This window comes from Pleurodeles waltl, chromosome 8 (genome assembly GCF_031143425.1).
Source record: "Pleurodeles waltl isolate 20211129_DDA chromosome 8, aPleWal1.hap1.20221129, whole genome shotgun sequence".
In the NCBI taxonomy this organism is placed as follows: domain Eukaryota; kingdom Metazoa; phylum Chordata; class Amphibia; order Caudata; family Salamandridae; genus Pleurodeles; species Pleurodeles waltl.
The window spans coordinates 1,357,437,496-1,357,459,468 of NC_090447.1; positions in this window are offsets into that span (position 1 = coordinate 1,357,437,496).

Here is a 21,973-nt window from a genome sequence, read left to right on the forward strand (position 1 = left end):
TGTCAGTAAGCGTTACCTAGCATGTTTTATACACCCTGTTTATATTGTACACTAGGGGTACGTGATGGGCCACGGGGTGAAACGTCTCCAGCAACCTTGTGTGCCTTTGGCAATGTTATTGTTACTAGTGCGTCTTTGTGGAGATGTCCTCGTGCTTCGGCGCATCAACAACGCACCACCGGAAACGGCGGTAAAGGCAGGGGGTCGTTTTGGAAAGCTGTCCATCATCCTGGTAAAAGACGGGAATTCCTTTACCTTCTTCGAGGGTGGACGGGGCGTGGCTCAGCGGGCGGAGCTTACAGGTGCTTCATAAAGGGAGACCTTCTACTCTGTGTCACCAGGAGACGAAGATAGAACCCGCGCGTCACAGTCAGATACAGATTACGCTCTAGTACATCATCAGTTCACCTCCAGGAAGGATTCTGGATCTTTTTTTGCTATGGGATCTCTGAGCGCACAGCCTTGCTTTATCTTTGCCAAGTCCGAGAGTTAGGGTGGCTTGTCCTTTCCAGAAGCTGAGCTTCAACTGGGGCACCTGCTACGTTTATATTGGTAAGTGTTTCATTGTTGAGGTTTAGTTTCTGTAAACATGAGCATCGTGACCGAACCAACCGGAGTATTTTCTACGAGTATGTCAGTAAGCGTTACCTAGCATGTTTTATACGCCCCGTTTATATTGTACACTAAGGGTACCTGATGGGCCACGTTTATATTGTACACTAGGGGTACCTGACGTGCCACGGGGTAAACGTCTCCAGCAACCTTGTGTGCCTTTGGCAATGTTATTGTTACTAGTGTGTCTCTGTGGAGATGTCCTCGTGCTTCTGTGCATCAACAACGCACCACCGGAATCGGCGGTAAACGCAGTGGGGTCGTTTTGGAAAGCTGTCCGTCATCCTGGTAAAAAGCGGGAATTTCTTTACCTACATTCGAGGGTGGACGGGGCGTGGCTCAGCGGGCGGAGCTTACAGGTGCTTCATAAAGGGAGACCTTCTACTCTGTGTCTCCAGGAGACGAAGATAGAACCCGCGCGTCACAGTCAGATACAGACCACGCTCTAGTACATCATCAGTTCACCTCCAGGAAGGATTCTGGATCTTTTTTTTTTTTTTGCTATGGGATCTCTGAGCGCACAGCCTTGCTTTATCTTTGCCAAGCCCGAGAGTTAGGGTGGCTTGTCCTTTCCAGAAGCTGAGCTTCAACTGGGGCACCTGCTACGTTTATATTGGTAAGTGTTTCCTGTTGAGGTTTAGTTTCTGTAAAAAATGAGCATCGTGACCGAACAAAGCGGAAGTATTTTCTACGAGTATGTCAGTAAGCGTTACCTAGCATGTTTTATACGCCCCGTTTATATTGTTCACTAGGGGTACCTGACGGGCCACGGGGTAAAACGTCTCCAGCAACCTTGTGCTCCTTTGGCAATGTTATTGTTACTAGTGTGCCTCTGTGGAGATGTCCTCGTGCTTCTGTGCATCAACAACGCACCACCGGAATCGGCGGTAAAACGTAGTGGGGTCGTTTTGGAAAGCTGTCCGTCATCCTGGTAAAAGGCGGGAATTCCTTTACCTACTTCGAGGATGGACGGGGCGTGGCTCAGCGGGCGGAGCTTACAGGTGCTTCATAAAGGGAGAACCTTCTACTCTGTGTCTCCAGGAGAGGAAGATAGAAACCGCGCGTCACAGTCAGATACAGATTACGCTCTAGTACATCATCAGTTCACCTCCAGGAAGGATTCTGGATCTTTTTCTGCTATGGGATCTCTGAGCGCACAGCCTTGCTTTATCTTTGCCAAGCCCGAGAGTTAGGGTGGCTTGTCCTTTCCAGAAGCTGAGCTTCAACTGGGGCACCTGCTACGTTTATATTTGTAAGTGCTTCCTGTTGAGGTTTAGTTTCTGTAAAATGAGCATCGTGGCCTACCCAACCGGAGTATTTTCTACGAGTATGTCAGTAAGCGTTACCTAGCATGTTTTATACGCCCCGTTTATATTGTACACTAGGGGTACCTGATGGGCCACGATGTAAACGTCTCCAGCAACCTTGTGTGCCTTTGGCAATGTTATTGTTACTAGTGCGTCTCTGTGGAGATGTCCTCGTGCTTCTGCGCATCAACAACGCACCACCGGAATCGGCGGTAAACGCAGTGGGCTCGTTTTGGAAAGCTGTCCGTCATCCTGGTAAAAAGCGGGAATTTCTTTACCTACATTCGAGGGTGGACGGGGCGTGGCTCAGCGGGCGGAGCTTACAGGTGCTTCATAAAGGGAGACCTTCTACTCTGTGTCTCCAGGAGACGAAGATAGAACCCGCGCGTCACAGTCAGATACAGATTACGCTCTAGTACATCATCAGTTCACCTCCAGGAAGGATTCTGGATCTTTTTTTTTTTTTTTTTTGCTATGGGATCTCTGAGCGCACAGCCTTGCTTTATCTTTGCCAAGCCCGAGAGTTAGGGTGGCTTGTCCTTTCCAGAAGCTGAGCTTCAACTGGGTCACCTGCTACGTTTATATTGGTAAGTGTTTCCTGTTGAGGTTTAGTTTCTGAAAACATGAGCATCGTGACCGAACCAACCGGAGTATTTTCTACGAGTATGTCAGTAAGCGTTACCTAGCATGTTTTATACGCCCCGTTTATATTGTACACTAGGGGTACCTGACGGGCCACGGGGTAAACGTCTCCAGCAACCTTGTGTGCCTTTGGCAATGTTATTGTTACTAGTGCGTCTCTGTGGAGATGTCCTCGTGCTTCTGCGCATCAACAACGCACCACCGGAATCGGCGGTAAACGCAGTGGGGTCGTTTTGGAAAGCTGTCCATCATCCTGGTAAAAGGCGGGAATTCCTTTACCTACATTCGAGGGTGGACGGGGCGTGGCTCAGCGGGCGGAGCTTACAGGTGCTTCATAAAGGGAGAACCTTCTACTCTGTGTCTCCAGGAGAGGAAGATAGAACCCGCGCGTCACAGTCAGATACAGATTACGCTCTAGTACATCATCAGTTCACCTCCAGGAAGGATTCTGGATCTTTTTTTTTTTTTTTTTTGCTATGGGATCTCTGAGCGCACAGCCTTGCTTTATCTTTGCCAAGCCCGAGAGTTAGGGTGGCTTGTCCTTTCCAGAAGCTGAGCTTCGACTGCGGCACCTGCTACGTTTATATTGGTAAGTGTTTCTTGTTGAGGTTTAGTTTCTGTAAAAAATGAGCATCGTGACCGAACCAAGCGGAAGTATTTTCTACGAGTATGTCAGTAAGCGTTACCTAGCATGTTTTATACGCCCCGTTTATATTGTTCACTAGGGGTACCTGACGGGCCACTGGGTAAACGTCTCCAGCAACCTTGTGTGCCTTTGGCAATGTTATTGTTACTAGTGCGTCTTTGTGGAGATGTCCTCGTACTTCTGTGCATCAACAACGCACCACCGGAATCGGCGGTAAACGCAGTGGGGTCGTTTTGGAAAGCTGTTCATCATCCTGGTTAAAGGCGGGAATTCCTTTACCTTCTTCGAGGGTGGACGGGTCGTGGCTCAGCGGGCGGAGCTTACAGGTGCTTCATAAAGGGAGAACCTTCTACTCTGTGTCTCCAGGAGAGGAAGATAGAACCCGCGCGTCACAGTCAGATACAGATTACGCTCTAGTACATCATCAGTTCACCTCCAGGAAGGATTCTGGATCTTTTTTTGCTATGGGATCTCTGAGCGCACAGCCTTGCTTTATCTTTGCCAAGCCTGAGAGTTAGGGTGGCTTGTCCTTTCCAGAAGCTGAGCTTCAACTGGGGCACCTGCTACGTTTATATTTGTAAGTGCTTCCTGTTGAGGTTTAGTTTCTGTAAAATGAGCATCGTGGCCTACCCAACCGGAGTATTTTCTACGAGTATGTCAGTAAGCGTTACCTAGCATGTTTTATACGCCCCGTTTATATTGTACACTAGGGGTACCTGATGGGCCACGATGTAAACGTCTCCAGCAACCTTGTGTGCCTTTGGCAATGTTATTGTTACTAGTGCGTCTCTGTGGAGATGTCCTCGTGCTTCTGCGCATCAACAACGCACCACCGGAATCGGCGGTAAACGCAGTGGGGTCGTTTTGGAAAGCTGTTCATCATCCTGGTAAAAGGCGGGAATTCCTTTACATACTTCGAGGGTGGACGGGGCGTGGCTCAGCGGGCGGAGCTTACAGGTGCTTCATAAAGGGAGAACCTTCTACTCTGTGTCTCCAGGAGAGGAAGATAGAACCGCGCGTCACAGTCAGATACAGATTACGCTCCAGTACATCATCAGTTCACCTCCAGGAAGGATTCTAGATCTTTTTCTGCTATGGGATCTCTGGGCGCACAGCCTTGCTTTAGTATCCAAAGAAACTATAAATCAATAGAAATATACATATAATCTGAAAAAATAATTATCCCCATAGGCATATGCAGTTCATAGTTGTTTGAAAAAGGTGGTTATGAAGGAAAGAGCCAACTCTTGAGTAGTTTCCTGAAAACAAGAAAGTTATCTGTGGCTCTTATAGTTGGGGGTAATGAATTCCATAGTTTGGCTGCTTGGACGGAGAAGGATGTACCACCTACAGTCTTTTTCTTGTATGGTGGTGTTCTAAGGCGGGGTGCCAGTCTTGAGCGGAGGGTTCTTTGTTGGATGTATTTGGTAATTTTCTGTCTGATGAAAAGCGGTCCTGTTCCATGTATAGCTTTGTGGGTGATACAAAGCAGCTTGAAAGTGCATCTTCTGGCAACGGGTAGCCAGTGTAGTGCTCTCAAGGCAGGGGAGATGTGGGCTTGCGGCTTTATATGTAGTAGTAGCCTGGCTGCGGAATTCTGGATACGTTGTAGTTTTTTCATAACAGATAGAGATGATCCATGGTAGAGGCTATTGGCATAATCCAGTTTGGATAATACAAGTGAGATAGTAGCTTGCACCTTGTGTGGAAATCCGAGGTGAGGGAAAATGCGTCGTAAAGTCTTTAAGGTGATGAAGCTTGTGCGTGCTAATTTGTCTACTTGGGCATTCAAAGTTAGTTTGGAATCCATGGTGATTCCTAGGTTTTTCACTTCCTTGGATAATTGAGGAGGTGGTCCGAGATCGTCAGGCCAACCGCACAGAGGGTCATAATGTTTCCAGTCATACAGTTAAACTGTTGGGCTCTGGGTGAAGGAGTAAGGGCCACACCAACATAAACACAGAACGCTGCAGAGGGTCGCCTTTAAATGCCAGTTAATACAGTAAACTGTGAACGGCATCTTTATTGGAGGCCCGCAGAATAGAAGACAGTGGCAGGAAGGGCGGGGGTGCCTGTCAGCGAGCATGGGACGACAGATGCGTGATGAGACAGGAAAGCTTGGCCAGTAATGCTATGTTCCGTCATCCATGTGGGGATCAGTCAGCTTGGGTGAGAGGAAAGCCTCGGGTCAATGCCAGTCCACCCATCTGATCTGCCTGCTTGTATCGGACTGTTTAATACTAGGTTGTGCCGGAATGGTTATGGGTTCTTCCCCATCCTGAATTAAGTGGTGTTTTCTTGAGCTGGGGCCCTAGCTCGTATCTTTCACCTTGCCGGACGGTTGCCACTCACCATCCGCTGCTTCTGATGATGTACACTCAAGTTTTTAACACGGACAAAACATGGCCAATGACTCAATCTATGGCGTCGGCTCTCAAAGTGAAGTCTCTGCTCTGAGATGCCGCTTTACACCTGTTAACACGTCTTTCTATGCAAAGTCATTATGTCGCTACATTGCACACGCTTTCCTCAGGTTTTTTGTGTGAACTTTAATACTTCAGAATAAAATTTGGCGTTTAATTTCCTGTTGGCGTTGTTAAAAACTTTTTCCCTTTCTTCATATTTTACACCCACAAACCAGTTTGCGAAATCCCACCACGAGTGAGGAGAGAAGTGTAATTAATTGAATGAATTGCCGATTTACTATTTCAAGGTTCACCGAGGCACAGCGTTGCCGGGTTCCCAAGCAAACGGGATGGACGTTATTGTAGCACACTAGAAGACCTCGAACAGTCTCTTCTGTTCATAAACCTGTTTTCTGCCTGCATCTCTCTACATAGTTGTCTCCTGTATAACTCCTGGCGGAGATCGGCCCTTTACACTAACCGATAATTCAAACATCTGAATACACCCAGTTTGTCTTATTAGGTTTATGATTTGGCCATTATCATATAGATTCTAGGATGGTTCCCTGAAAATCTGCACAGCTGATTGAAAGTCTGTTGTAACAACACTACCTATTCCCTTAAAAGAGGGTAACTTGTCTCGAATGCACTGAAAACCAAACGTTCTCCGAAACGGAACATTTATATCTGTGTATTTAAACAAGTCTGAGTATGTAAGTACCTAGGAATGCCAACATTTAGAGATGCAGGTTATCCGGTTAAGGACTTCCTTCTGCTTGTAGACTGAGGCTGCCTGTATTGCTTGTTGCCATGGAGCACTCCTAATTTCTCAAGCAAGTGAGGTTTTGTTTTTGTTCATTGGCGCCGTTGTCAAAACATGACAATTAACTTGTACGAAATATGGGAGACCCATTGCATTGCAAATGCTTGTTTACTTTAAATTCGAGCTGGAGACAAAACAATGGCCGAAGTTAAGTGGCCATCAGGCCTCCTTTTGTTCTCGCTGGTGCTACCTGGAGCCAAATCTAGCTGCAATGGAGGGGAAACAAAGGCACATGGTTTGTGGTCACTTCCCAGGTACTTAAGAGGGGCATGATTTTGACTTTAGTCAGTCCTGGTAAGCAAGAGATATGCATGCACAATAAGAATGTCAGTTATGCTGGCCTGTTCCTGTATTTAATAAAAAACACTTTAAATATCACTATTTTGTTTTATTTCTTTTGTAGCCTACTTATCCCAATGCAGGGTGTCAGAACGCTTTGCATCAAATGTACACATTATTCACTGACATTAAATCATAAAAGTATAAATCTATGAAAAGGATGTGTTACATATAATTTTGAGGGTTACAAGGTGTCGAGCCACATTTCCTTCATAGCTCACTGTGCCAAATAAGAATTACAATTTATGAACTGCAAGTAACAAAAGGATTTCTGTGTAAAAACAGTGGCCCACTTACCTATCTACATAAAATAAAAATGTCATGATGTGCTTTGCAGGAAATACGTTAACCCTCTATGCTACTTGATTCAAAATGGAATAGACACAACACACATATCTCCAGCAAATGTGTTAACCACCAGAGTTATCTTACCATTATTAATATTACCTGATATGTATGGGGGATTTGAAGCTCTCTGCAGCAGGTGCATTAACCCCATAACATTTTTTTAAATGCAGTCTGTGCAGCCAATTATGCAGAACATATTTATTTCCAAGTTTCTCCTTCTGTGGATTTCTTTCTGGCAGAGATTTTAATGAATAAATTTTGAAACTGAGGCCCAGATATTGCACCAGGGTTGTGTCAGGTTTTTGGCACATCCACAAAGAAAGATCTCATTTTTTTAAATCTGGTAATTCGCTCAGAAGTACTCCTTATAGACCTGCTAGATATATGTGTGAGGTCTGAAGATCAGATGTCACTTCTTATGATGTCACTTCCTGTGAGGTTATGGGTTGTAATGCCAGTTCCTTTGATGTCACTTCCTGTGATGCCACATGCTGTGAAATCACATGCCATGATGTAACGTCTATATTGTATAATTTGGTTAGTAACCCCACTTCTTTTTTTAGAACTTGCGCCCTGACAAATGGTCCCTGTTGCCTCATGAATTCATTTGATGAGTGAAGAGGCAAAAACCTCATTGTGAAAGAAGAAAAAGGGCTTTACCACAGTACTGTGATATGCATTATGGTGTCCTGAGACCCCCGTTGGTTGCACTGGCTTGTTTCAACAACAGGTACTTGGAGCAGAGATAGAATCCCATTTGAATACTGCCCTGTGAGTTGAGTGAGAGGGGTTAACGGTTGACTGTTCTGCTGGCTGCTATGAATACTACATAATGTGGAAGTTAGAAAGTGAACAGTGTTCTTTATTGTGAACAACAGAGACAAGAAGCCATATTCAGACAATTAGGCAAATTTCTGACCTTTTCATCCATCTGTAATTTGATTGGGAACCCATTTGTTTCAGTTAAATCATTTGCATGCTTGCTAATTTGTGTCTTTCTATTTTAACAACACACTTCCTTAGAAGATACCTCACCAGACAGCTGTTATTTGCACGACAAAGGAAAAGAGGCACAGGAAAGCAAATGGTACAAGTCAGGGAGAATACTCTCTCTGTTCCTTCTATTTCATAGCACACGTGCTGGGAAGATACTTTACCAGCCTGGTGTTATTTACCGTGCAAAGGAAACAGAAACACAGGAGAACAAATGATACAGCAAACCATCTCCTTTTCGCTTCTTACATACATTTTTCAATAATGTTTTTTTAAAAACATTTGGGATACAGTGAGGGTTAATTGAGCATTGGAATCTTAAACATAACCTACAGGTGGAACTGTGTTCTTAAACTGAATTCATTTTCACCTCTAGAGGAAATAGTAAGGGTTTTTTGGGCCTTTAATGCATCTCTCCAATCATCATCTCCAAAGGAGCCTATCCAGTTCTCCCAACGGGATCTGAGGAAGGTGAAGTCTCCATGGCTGTTTTTATGATACGTATGTGATAGATTTGAGATATCTTTCCTCTACCTAGTGCCCCCATTAGGAGTTTAGCCTCTAAGAGGCTGAATTCTGGAAGGGGGTTGGCGCTAGAGACCTGGGCGTGGAGGGCATGACGTAGTTGCACTTATTTATAAAATTGTGTGGTGGTGAGCGTGTAGTTGTGCTGTAGGTCTTGAGATTACCTCATGTGTGTTCCTGACCAGACATCCCTTAGTTGTGACAAGCCAATGAGGTGTCATTGGTCAAAGTCTTGTAGCTTTGCAGATTCACAAAGTCAAGTGCCGTGCCAGAGAGGGGTTTGTTGTGTGAGTCTATCCATCCATCGAATATGTCACAGAGCAGCTCTCTAGGCTAATAAGACTATTTTGGTGACGGGGTGTGATGCTATTAATTGTATTTGACCAATGACTTTGTGTTTCACCACTGCGCATATTAGTTGCTTAGTGCTCACTAGTAGCACATTGTATGTTTTGTTCAGCCTAGCCACCTATTGGCTTTGACATGGCATTAGCCATTACATTTTGTATTCAGTTCAGCCGCCTATTGGCTTTGACATGGCATTAGCTATTACATTCTGTATTCTGCCTATTGGCTTTGACATGCTGTATTCAGTTTAGCTGCCTATTGGCTTTGACATGCTGTATTCAGTTTAGCCGCCTATTGGCTTTGACATTGCATTAAGCATTACATTCTGTATTCTGCCTATTGGCTTTGACATGCTGTATTCAGCTCAGCTGCCTATTGGCTTTGACATGGCATTAGACATTACATTCTGTATTCAGCTCAGCTGCCTATTGGCTTTGACATGATATTAGACATTACATTTTGTATTCAGCTCAGCTGCCTATTGGCTTGACATGATATTAGACATTACATTTTGTATTCCGCTCAGCTGCCTATTGGCTTTGACATGACATTAGACATTACATTCTGTATTTAGGTTAGCTGCCTATTGGCTTTAATGTGGAGTTAGACATTGCAGTTGAAACACCGCAGACGTCTGTATTCTTCCAAGCTGTGTTTTTCCACAAGATGAACCAAGCTGTTTTCTTCACACCAGACTAGACCTGATAAGAGAGAGTACATTTGGTGTTTTCCTTTCTGCTCAGTCTTGGGAATAGGAGAAGTCTAGGAGATCTGGCCAGTCTCCAAAGACTTGCGTAGTTTTCCCGAGTCTGAGAGGAGGGGGCACGCTTTTGTAAGGATGACTCTGGGCTACAGTGAGTTCGATTCGAATCTGCTTGACTTCAGGCTGGAACTAGGCGTCAGTTGCCAGTCTCCCGTGTGGGTAGATAATCTCTTTCTCGCAGTTGACCGGAGTCATCAACTTGCAGACCCCAGAAAGATGAAGCTGAAGATAGGTCCTACTTGCTCATACGGTGATGAATTTTTACTTTTATGCTTTGCTATTATAATCATATAATATATATCTGCTGTGTACATTGCAACTGAGAAGTACTGTGATATATTCTGTTTTCTTGCTGCGACTACGTTGTGTGCTTGAAAGCTATTAATTCATCTCTCAAGAACTTGTGGGTGGGGAAGAATTAACAACAATAAAGGTCTTTTTGGAACTCAGAAGTGCATTCCAGAGAGGTTCTGTAAGCTCTGACATGAGATAAGTAGGAAAGCAGAACAAGGGGCAGTATCTTGGGTGATCAGAGGACCATATAACATAGATTGGACTCTGGGGAAACTCAGGAGGGACAATTCCAAGAAATAAGCTGGGTCTGCCCAGACACCATTGAACCACTCGTGGATCGCAAAAAGGTGGTACGCCAGGTTATATAGGTACAAGTTGGTCATTCCTAGGCCACCCTCGTTTGCAGTGCACTGACAGATTTTCTGTGTGAGCCAGGGTTGGGCGCCTCCCATAGGAATGAGGTTGTGGTCCTATCTTGGAGTCGGAACCACCTCAGTGATATAGTAATTGAAGCATTTTGGAACATGTAAAGGAACTGTGGCAAGATCAACATTTTATAGAGAGCAATATGGCCCATGATGTTCAATGGAAGAAATTGCCATTTAGTAAGGACCTGCTTGGTTTTCTTCACCAGGGGTTCCAGGTTTAGTTTTCAAGCAAGCTCCAGATGTAAAGACTCCCAGATGCCCAGATACTTAATACTATGATGACGGATGGGAATGTCATATTGCCAGTCAAAGCAGTCCTGGGAGGGGGCCAAGGGCATGAGCACCGATTTTGAGGGGTTCATTGAGGGGTCTTAGACGTCTTCAAAACATTGAAGGATGTGAAGACAGCGGGGACAAGTAATGGCAGGGTTAACCAGTTAAAGGGGGACATCATCCGCGTATAGAGCAATGTGATCTTTTCTCCTCTCCCCCCAGTTCCAGTGGCATTGTCATGTTTGGTGTGGTTGGAATGGTAGTGAGAAATCCTGTTTACTGGTAAAGTTGGATTTAACTTTTCTTTTTTAGAAATGCCACTTTTAGAAACTAGGCATTTCTCTGTTCCTACTGCTCTCAGTGCCTTACAGCCTGTCACCAAACCACGTCTGGTCTGCGCTGGTTGACAGTTCCCCTTGTGCCTTCAATCCAGACAGCCATAAACACAAGACAATCATCTGCATACTGATGGATTTTCCTGAGCAGGAAGGGTGGAGGGGCTCAACCTTCAAAGGCTAGTGGCCTGACCCCACAAAAGGACTGATAACCCCAAACAGATCTCTTGGCAGACAGGACTGGGCTAAAAGGGGAACGGGTGCACTTCGAAACTACTCTTTGAAGTTTCCCCCACTTTTGGGTATATATACTGGGTCTGTGACCCGCTCTAATCAGACACTTCTGGAGCTACAACTGGACTCTGTCAGAAGGACCATTGGGCTGCTCAAAGGACTCAACTGGACTGCTTTTCTGAAAGGACTCCTTTTGATCTTGTTTCCCTGCTGCCTGCTGCTCCCTGACTCTGCTGGAAAGCCTCTGCCTTCCACCACAAGTGTTCTCCAAGGGTTTGGTAGCTTGTCTCCCATTCCCAAGTCTCAGGGGCATCAAAGACTTGAACCATCTGCATCTGGACTCTACAAGATGTAAGTCTGCCCTGCCTTGGAAGTGGGCCTAAGGTGCTATACCTTCTGTGGTGTTCATCGGAACTGCAGCAAAGCAATGCAAAGCCTCATCGTGCAGCAGCCAGCCTCAATGAACTCAACCCCAGACAGCACAAAGCCCTGCAAAGCCTCGCAACTACCAGCCTGTCGAAAACCGATGCACACTGACGCCAAGCCCTACAAAGCCTCACTGCACAGCTCCCCAGGATGGATGCAAAGCAATGTCAAGCCCCGAAAAGCCTCACCACACAGTTCCCTGGGATCAACGCAACGCAAAGCCAAGACCCGCAAAGCCTTGCTGCACACCTTCTTGGAACCAACGCTGGATGACGGGAAGCCTCGCAAAGTAATGCCGCACAGACTGCTCACTAGGATTTAAGGTACTGTGTTCAGCGGGCCCTAGTGGGTCCCTTCAGTCAGCCTGCGCTCCATCACATTCGGCCTGAACTTGTGACTTTGTCCCATTCCAGCGCAACCACAATTGGCACTTTACACTTCTGTGCACTATTTTCAACTAAATCTTAAAAACTGCATATCTCTGGATCTACATATTGAATTTCTGTTATCTTGGTCTTGCTATATTTATAAAATCATAATCTATTTTTCTAACTTGGTGTGGAGTCTTTTTGTGGTGTTTACACTGTGTTACTGTATGAGTTATTGTCGAAATACTTTACACATTACATTCTAAGTTAAGCCTCCCTGCTCAGTGCCAAGCTACCGGAGGGTGAGCAGAAGATAAGTTAAGTTGTGTTCTGACTTACTCTGTCTAGGATTGTGGTCCCTCTGCCAACAGGAGACCCAATTTCTAACACCTTTTATATATTTAAAACTGCATGAGAGCAACCCAAGGATTGGCTGGAACAGGTGAACCCAGCACTCTAAAGGAGACAGAGGGGCTGCATTGTTATCTACCTGGCTCCCTCACATAATGCAAGTTAAAGAGGCCTGAAGTGTGTATGTAGGGTTGGCAGCAGTCCGAGTCTTGTCCCACGCAATATGTGCACTGGCCATGCTGCTTGAGACAACGTTGCCAGTCAAGAGAATTGGCCCTGCCCAACTGCACCACCTCGATGAACAAATGCAGCAGCCAGAGCCAAGGAAAAACTTGCAATGCTGGAACTTTTGCATTGTGCACTAATTGTGGCTTGCAGTGAGGGACAACACCCTAACACTGCAAAGGAGAATCCGCTACTGATCCATTGATCTGTTTAATTATCAATCAAATGTTGCTTCTGCCCACTACAGCATATAGCATGGGGCAGTGGGCCACCCTAGTTTACCCACTGGCACCGTTCACTTTGAGTGACTGCACAAGGCCTGTGTATATTATCTATGTCAGCCTAAAATTTGTGTATTTCTCATCATTAACAAAGCTGGTTATTAGTGTGCATTTATCTAATTTATTTATATTAACTTTAAATAAAAACTGGTAGAGAACATTCAATGTTTATCTAGGTGCAATCGATGCAAAACTCGACAGAAGAAAGAGGAAAAATAATTTTAGAGCACTGTATAGGGAGAGAACATCAGCTCATTTTTTTTACTTTTGCCAGTATGCGCACCTGCTGAAGGTGAAGAACTTGATGAGTTTCAGGAAGCTGTTCAAAGAATAGAACAACAATGTGGAACACAAAAAAGCATGTGGTCAGATGTTTAAATTTTTTTTCTAGGGAACTAGATTGGAAAAATCTGTGGAATCGTATGTCAGCGGTGTAAGAATTTTATGGCAAGACCGGAGGCTCTATTATGCGTTCTTTTCTAGCTTTAATTTTAACAGCAGCAGTCAAGAAACTACAACTCCCAAGAAAGCTAGGCGTAGACTAACCAATGGGAGCAAAACAATAACTAAAACTGGACCAATAGGAACGGGCCATAAACCATAGAGAGCACCCTTGACTGCAAGCAGCCCTCTCTTCTTGCTGCTCGCAGTCAAGATAAGTACTCTCTTTTGGTCTTCTCGATACTTCATGGTCTGCACATATTGTTTTGTTGTTATTTATCTGTCTCGTGCATATTTTGTTATTTCCAACTTGGGGGAGTAATTTGTCTTGTTGCCGGCCGCTTCGCGGCCGTTCTATCCCGTTCTTTACCCTTTTTTCTAGCCCCCCCCCTGAGCTCCAACCGTCGTGGTGCCGCGCGCTTCAACGAGCGTTCGATCGCGCTCTTTTCCTCGTTTTAGTCAGCGCTCTCTTCGCGCGTCGCTCGGGGAATCTTACCGACTCCCGGTGGGGGCAGCTCTCCTCTCCGGCTGCGTGCAGGGACCAGTGGCCAGCCTCCTGCTTACAGCTTTGCGCGTCTCCAACAACGCGCACGGTGTAACGCGCGGCCGCTCCCCAGCGTCTATTCGTTTTCTCTTCGTTTTTTCTCATAGGTGTCTAGTCCCCGCCCAGGGGAGGAGCCATATTTCAGCACTCGGAGCGTGTTGCTCCATTTAACCCTTCAATACCCTTTCTTTGGGGCTTTGCTCACAGCACTCGTTTCGGCTTGTTTCTTTGGTGTTTGCCCACTAACTTCTTTTTTATTATGGATTTGGGGAGTTCCCCTTCAAGGTCTGCCTCTGAGGAGGATGAGGGATCCTTTACACAGGATCTTAATAAGTTTATCCAGTCCTCTGTCAAACATGCTATGAAGGCTTCTATGGACAAAATGTCAAAAAATATTGAAAACTCTGTTATGTCCATGGTGTCCAAATCTATGGCCCATTCTGCGGGGGAATGCAGAAAACGAAAACTATCCTCTTCTAAGCTGAGTAAAGGCGCACAAACAGGAAGTGAGGTTGCCTCACACCAGACTGAGGACTTGGTTCCTCCCAGGCCTCCTTCTAAGGAGGGGATACCTACCAAAAATACGGCATCACAATCTAAATGCAAAGCAAAATCAAAACATATCACTGCGCCAAAAAAGATTGTGATTTCAAAAATTTTGGACACAGATGACGAGGACATGGATGATTTATCTCAGTCCGATAATCCTGATGATGTTTTTTCCCCTTCCTCCCCTTCCCCTAAACGTAGAAAAATTTAGGTTGGTGACCCCTCTACTAGTGTTGTCGACTCGGAGGGTGTTCCCATGTTCGACCCATCTCTCATACACCACCCGAACTCGACGGAATGGCTCCCTTTGGACCATGTAGGGGATTACATTGCTTCCCGCTTACGTCTCCCTCTAGATAAGCAGACGAGATCCAAGTTAAAATCCGAATGCCCCAGACCGTCGCTAAATTCCAATATTACTGCAACCCCAATCATTGATGACTCTCTTATCACTTTCTTTACCAAATTTGGTAAGGATCCTCGTAAAGGAGTGGACAGGGCCTGGACCACGTGTCAGGACAAGCTCCTGGACGTGGTAGGTCCTCTGGCAAGAATTTTCGATCTAGCCGAATCAGCCAGATTAGAGGACTTGACTATTGATCCCTTGGATCTTTCCCTTTGGATTCAAAGAGCCTTTTGTTTCTTGGGCAATGCGAACTCTGCGATTATTCATGAAAGGCGTAAGGGCCTTCTGCTCAAAATGGATCCCAAGTTAGCCAACTTCGCCACTCGAGACCCTGGCATTCAGGCCGATGGGAAACTCTTCGGTGACAATTTCATCAAAGACATCAGTCGTTTTGTGTCAACATTCTCTTCATTGGACAAAGCCCAACAAAATCTCAAAAAGGTTTTCAACCAACGTGTTTTTTCCCGGGCCGGTAGAGGTAGGAGCCGCTTTACCGGCCGCACATACAGGAACCAAGGCTCTAGAGGATCCGCCAATTCCTCCTTCAACTCATATTACCACGAGTTCAAACCCCAATTTTATCTGCAAAGATCTAGAGGTTTCCGCAACCGTGGTCAACGTTTCTCTAGACCGCCCGTTAATCAAGGTAAGCCAACCTTCTGGCCCTCCCGTGGGAGGGCGTCTTCGTTTCTTTCTTCAGAAATGGAAGTCAATCTCAGCAGACCCTTGGGTTCTTTCCACTGTTCAGGGATACCAGATCGAACTCCTTTCTCCTCCCGTCCAACACTGTCTTCCTCCTTTTCCAAAGTTTTCTCTAGAAATGTCCTCTCTAATTTCTTCAGAGATCCAATCTCTCTTAGAAAAAGGCGCCATTCACCTTTGTTCTCCAGACCCATCCGGATTCATCAGCTCCATTTTTCTCGTTCACAAAAAGAACAAAAAGTTAAGGCCGGTTATCAACCTGAGATCGTTCAACCAATTTGTCATCTATCGACACTTCAAGATGGAAACCATTATCCATCTCAGGGACATTTTGCTCCAATTCGATTGGCTAGTCAGATTAGACTTACAGGATGCATACCTGACCATTCCTATTCATCCTTCACACAGGAAGTTTCTGCAATTCCTTTGGAGCTCAAAAACTTATCATTTTTCCTCTCTCCCGTTTGGTCTATCCTCCGCTCCCTGGTGCTTCACAAAACTTTTGAAACCGGTCGTCTCCTTCCTTCGCTCCCTAGGCATCAGGCTCATTATCTACCTCGACGACATTCTGATCATGCACCAGAGCAAATCATCTTTGCTGACCCATCTCCAGATAACATCCACTCTCCTCTCAGATCTTGGTTTTCTGATAAACCACGAAAAGTCAATTCTTCTGCCTTGTCAACAAATAGAATTTCTGGGCTTCCAAATAGATTCCGTTTCGGCGGCTCTTTTCCTTCCCCGTTCCAAAGTTTCCGCAATAAAAAAGGAACTAATCTTAACTCTTCAAAAATATACTATTTCTCTCAGGGCCCTCGCAAGGGTAGTCGGCCTTCTCTCGTCCTCTATCCAGGCCATCTTTCCAGGACCCCTCCACTATCACGCTCTCCAGCGTCTAAAAATCCTTCATCTTCGTCGAAGGCCTGGCCTTTTCCGACCTCGTCTCGCTGGATCAGGAATCCCAGATGGAAATCCAATGGTGGATATCCCATTTAGAGGCTTGGAATGGCAGATCCATCTTCCCCTCTGTGCCCGATCTTGTGTTAGAATCAGATGCAAGTCTCACGGGCTGGGGCACCCGCTGTGGTTCAATATTGACTGGCGGTATATGGTCCGCAGAGGAGTCCAGATTGCACATAAACTGTTTAGAGCTTCTTGCAGGCTCCTTTGCAATCAAAAGCTTCACAAAAAACAGGGCACGATGCTCCATTCTGCTCCGTATGGACAACATATCAGCTGTGCGTTACATCAACCATTTAGGGGGCACCAGATCCAGACCCCTGGCCCTACTAGCCAAGAGCCTCTGGGAATTTTGCCTGTCCCACAAATTATCCCTTGTAGCAGAATATCTTCCGGGTTCACTGAATTCCAATGCAGACTGGCATTCTCGCCATCTCTCGGACTCCAGCAATTGGAAATTACATCAGTCAGTCTTTTATCAGATAGAACGCAAATGGGGTCCTTTTCACGTAGACTTCTTTGCGTCCAGACTCAACACCCAGCTTCCTCTCTTTTTCAGCTGGCGCCCGGACCCTCTAGCGTTGGCTACGGACGCCTTCCTACAAGACTGGTCCGGATCCCTCAATTATGCCTTCCCTCCCTTTATCCTCATCAACAGAGTCCTGAACCAAGTCAGACGTCAGAAAGCATCCATCGTCCTGTTGGCCCCCTTTTGGCAATCTCAAGTTTGGTTCCCTCCCCTTCTCGAGCTCACAGTGGATTTTCCCATCTTGCTCCCTTATTCAAGATCCTTTCGGTCGCCCTCACAGACTGATCCTCGACCATTCTTTAACTATCTCAGCCTGGCTCATTTCCGGTCTGCCCGGCAGACCCATTCTATTTCGGCAGAAGCTTCAGAATTCATTAATAACGCATGGGCACCCGGTACCAGGCGAGCCTATAAATCAGCCTGGGCTCTTTGGGCAAGCTGGTGTCTGGGAAAATGTTCCAATCCCTTTTCAGCAGATCTGAACCTAATTATTAATTTCCTAGCCGCACAGGCGGGCCTAGGTAAGTCCTATCGCACTATAAACCTTTACAGATCAGCTATATCCATGAACCACTCATATATTGATGGCAACCCGGTTGGGTCCCATCCTCTGATCTGTCGTCTTCTCAAAGGAGTCAAACTCTCCAAACCCCCCTCTGCCAAGTACTCTCATATCTGGGACGTATCCCTTGTGTTAAATCTTTTCCTTTCCTGGCCAGATAATCCAAGTCTTTCTCTTAAGATGCTCTCCGCCAAGCTTACTATGTTACTTTGTTTAATTTCTATTAAAAGGACCTCGGACGTTAGGTCCTTAGATGTTTCTGCCCGGCAATTCTTACCTTCTGGGGTCCTATTTCACATTTCCAAACGTACCAAAACCAATTTACATTCCGTTTTCTATCCTTTCTTTCCTGATAAACCAAAGTTATGTGTGGGTCTTTGTTTAAAAGAATATGAAAAAAGAACTGCTGTCCTGAGAAAGTCCTCTTCCAATCAATTATTGATCTCCTTTCGAAAACCTCATGGTCCAGTGACTTCGGCAACTCTGGCCCGCTGGATTAAAATGATTATGTCCCTGGCTGGTATTGATATTTCTGTGTTTGGAGCACACTCCTCCAGAGGGGCTATGGCCTCCAAAGCTTTCGTCCATGGGTCCAGTTTAGAGGACATTCTCAGGTCAGCAGATTGGTCAAATGATAATGTTTTCAGAACTTTCTATTGTAAACCTGTTAGAACTGCTTCTTCCCTAGTTATTGACAAGCTTTATACGCGCATAATAGAGCCTCCGGTCTTGCCATAAAATGTAGATTTTCCTAGTAATTTATGACAGAAAGTCTTAATTTTATTAAAGACACGGAGGCGAATATTATCCCACCACAGTACTTCTATTAATATGTACTTTTTTCTTTCCCTCCCAGCGACTCCAGCGTTGCCTCCAGCTTCCGGATAACACAGCCAGCTCAATCAGTTCCTTCTTCATGAAGAGACCGCCGGAGGCGTCATCGCAACCGGTCCAGGATCAGTTTCCTCATCCATCATCCTCTCGGCTCATCACCTTGCTGCAAGACTTTTGCTCCATTTCGTTAGCTTTTGCAATAATTGGTCTTATTTACCCTTTGTTTCATGACTCTATTTGACTTGCTCGTTCAAGAAAAGAGGGCTGCTTGCAGTCAAGGGTGCTCTCTATGGTTTATGGCCCGTTCCTATTGGTCCAGTTTTAGTTATTGTTTTGCTCCCATTGGTTAGTCTACGCCTAGCCTTCTTGGGAGTTGTAGTTTCTTGACTGCTGCTGTTAAAATTAAAGCTAGAAAAGAACGCATAATATTCGCCTCCGTGTCTTTAATAAAATTAAGACTTTCCGTCATAAATTACTAGGAAAATCTACATTTTAGCTGCTTGATGTGAATTTAAGAACTTCACTGATCAACTCATCAGGGACCGACTGGTTGTCAGGTGTCATAGTAAAGTAATCCAGGGGAAGCTTTCATCATACAAGAAATGTTCTACCACTGAGACAGTTGAAGCTGCTTCTGTCATTGAATCATCACTAGCAGAGTTAGAAATTTTAAGAAACATTCTGAAGAGATGGTGCTTCGTGTTCAGCTCAACAAATCCTTGCTTGTTCAAAACAAAGATGTTGTCACTTTAGTTAATAAGTTGTGTTGATTCTATTGTTGTGTATCCCCTTGTCATGTAGAAACATTCAAACTTTGTCCAGCAACAAATAAAATCTGCATCCTTTGTAGTACTGTAAGTCATTTTGTAAAAGTATGTATCAAAAAGAGATTTAATTTCAGGTTAGTGATGTGGAATACTTTTCTGAAGACTATGAATTACAAAGTGTTTTAAAGGATATAGGGCCACGTGTTTGAAATATAGGATTTGCGAGTCGCAAATTGCGAGTCAGAGCGACTTGCAATTTGCGAGTCGCACAACCTTATGTTCAACAGTGTCAATGACACTGTTTGCGATTTGCAAGGGGGTTGCAAATGACCTACCTCATGAATATTCATGAGGTAGGTCGTAATTTGCGACCCCCTTGGGAATGGCCGCCCTCACAGGGATAGTGGCCTACTGGAGACCACCATGTCTGTGACTGCTTTTCAAAAAAGCAGTTTTTTTTTTTTTTTAATGCAGCCTGTTTTCCTTAAAGGAAAACGAGATGCATTTCAAAAACAAAAAATTAAAGGTTTTCGTTTCATTTTTTCAGAGCAGGCACTGATCCATAGGACCACTGCCTGCTCTGAAAAAATGTTTTCAGTACCATTCACAAAGAGGAAGGGGTCACATGGGGACCCCTTCCCGATTGCGAATGGGTTAGCACCAGTTTGAAACTGGTACAAACTGTGATTGTTTTGCGACCACATTTGCGGTCACAAAACAATCATACATGGGACTGCTACTTGCAATTAGGAAGGGAACACCCCTTCCTAACTGCGACTCGCAAACCCTTTTTGCGATTCGGTAAATAGTTTACCGAATAGCTAAAATGGGTCTGTACATCCCAAAGTGCATTTTGCACGTCACAAATGGCCCGATTCGCCGTTTGTGATGTGCAAAATGCTGCGTACATGTGGCCCATAGTTCTAAGCGCTGAATCTGCTGACCGTTGTACCGGTGAAAATCCCACTGCTGACATAAATTCACATGACAAATTTAATAAAAGTTGGAAAAATAAACTTCAAGGGAACCCTGACATCGAAACTAAATCATTTCAAGAATCCAGAATTGATCTGATTGGTTATTTATATTTTCTCTATTATTTCTCTATTATTATTTTTCAAAACAACTGTATCACAGACAAGGTTTGTGTTACTTTTAAAGGCAAAAACATATTCCGTTAGCTATCAAGGCTTCTAAGATATTGGTCTTTAGCCTGGAAAACGATAAAGGTACTGAAATTTCATTAATTAACCGAAGAAATTTTCAAACGGCATGGTGTGCATAATGCTCCAAGTAGTATTGCCAGTATATGTTGACTTGGAATGTGTAGTTGCCCCAATTGATTTCAATATTCAAACATGCAGTTCCAAAGACGATTGGTTTGAATGCAATATCTTAAAATGATGAGTTGCGCAAAGTTGTTCAGTTTGTAATTCGTGGTTAGCCAAAGGAGAGAAACCTAACAGGGGATTTACACATTTCTGCAAAAGTACCTTCTGAATTATCCTTACTAGTGGGAATTCTTTACAGAGGTGAACAATTAGTTCCTCCAGGTTCTATAAGAAGTGAATTGCTGGATTTGGCCCAGGCTGGGCATTTGGGAATCTCTTTGAAAAAAGAAGACTGCGTCACATGTATTGGTGTCTGAAAATGGATTTTAAAGTAGAACAGAAGCTAAGGGGATGTGAAGTTTGCAACAGGGCAGATACACATTTGAGGGTTAGAACACCATGTATGGTGGGGGTAGAGTTACCAGAGAATGTGTTGGGGAAACTAGATATGGATTTTTTAAGTCCTTTATTTAGTTTTGGGAATACATATGCCCTAGTTTTAGTGGGGTATAGATCAAAGTGGATCAAAATGGAATTCGTTAGAGTTTCCAGTACAGCTGCAGTTATTGAAGTTTTAAAAGTAATTATCTTGCATAAAGGGCTTTCCAAAATTCTTGTCAGTGACAATGTGTGCAGTTCACATCTGATGTTATATTAACATTTAATTTGTTAAGGAAACAGATACTGCACACAAACAGTCTTTGCCTCCCCCGAGGGAATGGACTTGCAAAAAAGCTAACAGATTGATAGGTGGAACTGTCAGGCAATCCATTCCAAGTAAGTTACATCTTGGGACTGCAGTTGAAGACATGTTATCAACCTATCATGCGACTCTACATTCTACTATAGTGATCTCTCGTTTTCAAGCTCTTAGGTGTCACAATCCGTACACACATGTCGAACCTCAGTGGATAAAAAGAGTAAGTTCTGCTTTCAATTGTGTCTCATGTAAAAAAGGAATTGAAGACATGGGGAAGGTGAAGCAACTTAAAGTATGTTTGGAGGTACAACACTCTTAAGTGTGTGCAGTCTAGGAATCTTCACATTGATGATCTAGGGAGGGTCAAAATTTCAAGATTTGTTAGAAAAGGGCAACTGAAAGTTAGTGATGTCACCAGAATTTACAGTTTCTGTACAAGGAAAAAAGTGGTGGAACACGTCTTTTGTTGGTCCTATTAAGTCAGTTAAGAGCCATATAACTCTTAAAACATCTGACTGTGTTCCATCTGGTGCCCCAATGACATTCAACCAGGTTCGGCAAATATTTAAAAATGTGAGTGAAGACATTCAACCTCTACCCAATTAGGATTTTGTAAAAAGGCACAACCTTTCTTGATGAACGATTACATTTGAGGTAACATTACTTTTCATGCGTCAATCCA